The sequence below is a fragment of the Rhinopithecus roxellana genome, chromosome 13 (genome assembly GCF_007565055.1).
Source record: "Rhinopithecus roxellana isolate Shanxi Qingling chromosome 13, ASM756505v1, whole genome shotgun sequence".
Classification (NCBI taxonomy): Eukaryota; Metazoa; Chordata; class Mammalia; order Primates; family Cercopithecidae; genus Rhinopithecus; species Rhinopithecus roxellana.
In genome coordinates this window covers 38257155-38260247 of record NC_044561.1, presented here as the reverse complement: position 1 = coordinate 38260247, position 3093 = coordinate 38257155, and the positions used below count along the sequence as shown (strand labels likewise).

The following is a 3093-nucleotide window of genomic DNA, read 5'->3' as shown; positions in this document are numbered from 1 at the left end:
TTATTTTTGCAAAGGATCACAGGTAGTTCAAATGCCTATGACTGGAATATACTTTGTCAAGGCTGCATTTGTAATGGGACAAAAAGAGCTTTGAAAATAAAGTCCAAAAATCATTAAGTATTAAAACAATTATTTGGAAATCTGGCAATTACACAAACACACCACTTTTTTTGGGGGGGCCATTTACTTCTTTCACACTTTATTTTATTCAGAAATAAAAATTTTATCTGTCAGTTATTGACCCATCCGAAGTAACATATTTTTTTTTAAAGGAGAAAACTGAATTTCTGAGAAATTAACTACTTTTACTAAGGTCACACACTGGGCAGGGGAAGCCCTAAGTCTCATCTAGGTTTGCCTACCTCCATTGCTTTTATTTGTTCTGCATGATCCATACTTTGACATAGATAGTCAAGCTGAGAGCTCTTCCCTCAAAAGACATCATTTAACAAGAAAGACAAACATGTAAACAACCATTTATAATGTACTTGAAAGCAGAATACATTTTACTAGTTTCATTGAAATTCTGTAATGGGACCAACCCAATCTGTCTGGATACTACCGAGGAAGATTTCATTGAGGAGCAGGATTGAGGAGGAACAAACTTTCAAGACAGAGTAGGAATGAAGGCATGAGAACAAGAGGAAATAGCACGTGTAAATGCTTTGAAACATACGGGAACGGCTCAAAGTTAGGGAATCACAAAGATAAGAGTGTGATAAGAACCTAGAAAAGAGGAGGATGCATGAAGACTTGAAGTCTCAGACACCATGTTAAGGAATTGAAACTCTGCAATATAAGAAAGTAGAAGCCATAGGAGGGATTTGATCATAGGAAGAAACTTCATTTACTCAGCAAATATTTGAGTGTCTATTATTAACCAGGCGCTAATCTCATTAATAACTTGGAAAGATCTGACAGCAATATAAAAGACAGACCAGACATAGGAAAGACTGGAAGCTATTTCGAAACCTTTAGGCAAAAATGATGACACAGAATTGAGGTAGAGACTAAGTCTGTTTCGCCTTTGGGTAAATTATCGTGAGGTGGTAAAATAATAGCAAGTATCATTTTAGTAGCCTTCCCCTCTCATCCCCCTACCTGCAGGTCCCCAGAAGACATCTAAGGATTAAAGAAGTTTGTCTTGAACATAGATAGTACCACTTGGCTTGCTCCAGTCACCACTGTATTTCACTACCATGCCTAAGACACTGTCTCCAGTGGAAGTCAAGTTTAAGAAAGAAACTGTTGAGACAGTTCAGCAGTATAACCCCCCCTGGCTTCTGCCTATAGCCCAGGGCTTCAGAGCTCTCCTGCTTCACATAGCGAAATCTTTTCCTAGTTGCTTATGTTACTAAGGAACACTGTAGGTTTGGTTTGGTTCCTGGGCCTTTTATGTAAAAACTCATTAAGAAACGAGGAGGACTCTTCCCTACTTTGCCAAGCATCTTATGTTACCAACATTTCAATGTATCTTTTCCCCTCTTTCTTTTTGTCCTCTTCACATTCCAGCTGTTGAATGTAAGTTTAGAAACACCAATTTAAGAAGAAAGGTAGAAATAAGCACCTAGGCAAAGTACTTCAAGTAATTGAGTTTTACTATAATGCTAGTGTAATGTATGCAGAATTTGCTTAAAGAAAGCTTTATCAATGCCCCCCAGGTCTGGAACCATGTTTCACAGCAGAAGGTAGTTTTTAAAATTATTATTTCTACTGGACTTTTTGTTAGAACAGTTTTAGATTCACAGGAAAATTGAGCTGAAGGTACCAAGATTTTCCAAATACTTCCTGCCCCGACACATGCACAGCCTTCCCCATTATCAACATCCCCCATGAGAGTGGTACATTTGTTAAAACTGATGGGCTTACCTTGATGCATCAGCAGCTCACCAGCCAAAGTTTATAGTTTCCATGAGGGTTTCTTCTTTTTATAAAATGTGGAATGCTATATCAATTTGCATGCCATCCTTGTGCAAAGGCCCTGCTAGTTTTCTCTGTGTCATTCCCGTTTTAGTGTACATGCTTCTGAAGGGAGCATATCATCGGTCTTTTTACTATTTCCATAATTTTGCCTTTTCCAGAATTGAAACCATACAGTATGTAGTCTTTTCAGATTGACTTTTTCACTTAGTGATACGCATTTAAATTTCTTCAATGTCTTTTTTATGGTGTCAGAGCTTATGTCTTTTTAGCACTGAACAATATTCCATTGTATGCGTATACTATAGTTTGTCCATTCACCTGCTGAAGGACATCTTGGTTGCTTCCAAGGTTTGGCAATTATGAATAAAACTGCTATAGACATTATGTAGAGGTTTTTGTGTGGACATAAGTTTTCCATTCTTCATTAGTCAGCGTTTTTTTTAAGAGATAGAACCAATAGGAGTAGATAGATATATAGATAGATTCATAACGATAGAGAGAGAGTAGACAGATAGATAGATGAGAGGAATTTATTAGGGCAATTGGCTCATGGGATTATGGAGCCTGAGCTCTACAATAGGCCATGTGGAAGCTGGGGAACCAGGAAAGCCAGTCCAAATTTAAAGGACTAGAGCCAACAATATAACTCTCAGTCTGAAGCTGAAGGCTTTAGAAACTGGTGGGCCACTGGTGCAAGTCTCAGATGGCAAAGGCTGGAGAAGCTGGAGTTTTGATGTCCCAGGGCAGGAGAAGAAGTGTGCCTCTGTTTCAGGAGAGAGAGAGAAGTCACCTTTCCTTTGCTTTTTCTTCTATCTAGGCCCTTAGTTGATTGGATTGTGTCTGCCCACATTAGGTGAGGGCGGATCTTCCTTACTCAGGTCACTGATTCGAATGTCAGTTTCTTCCAGAGACACCCTCGCCAACAAACCCAGAAATAATGCCATACCAGCTATTTGGACATCCTTTATTTCAGTCAACTTGACACCTAAAATTTACCATCATGAACTCTTTTGGATAAATATCAAGGGACACAGCTGCTAGATCATATGGTAAGCATATATTTAGTTTTGTAAGAACTGTCAAACTGTCTTCCAAAGTGGCTGTAGAGTTTTGCACTCCCACCAGCAAGGAATGAGAGTTCCTGTTGCTCCTCATCCTTGGCAGCATTTA

At 38.9% G+C, this 3093-nt stretch overlaps 1 non-coding gene across 1 annotated transcript; it reads right to left on the bottom strand.

The window, feature by feature from the left end:
* Nucleotides 1–1931: 1931 nt before the first annotated feature.
* Nucleotides 1932–2038, bottom strand: LOC115893009. Its single transcript, XR_004052972.1, has one exon. It is a non-coding gene; the product is annotated as a U6 spliceosomal RNA (small nuclear RNA).
* Between the last annotated feature and the right edge of the window lie 1055 nt (nt 2039–3093).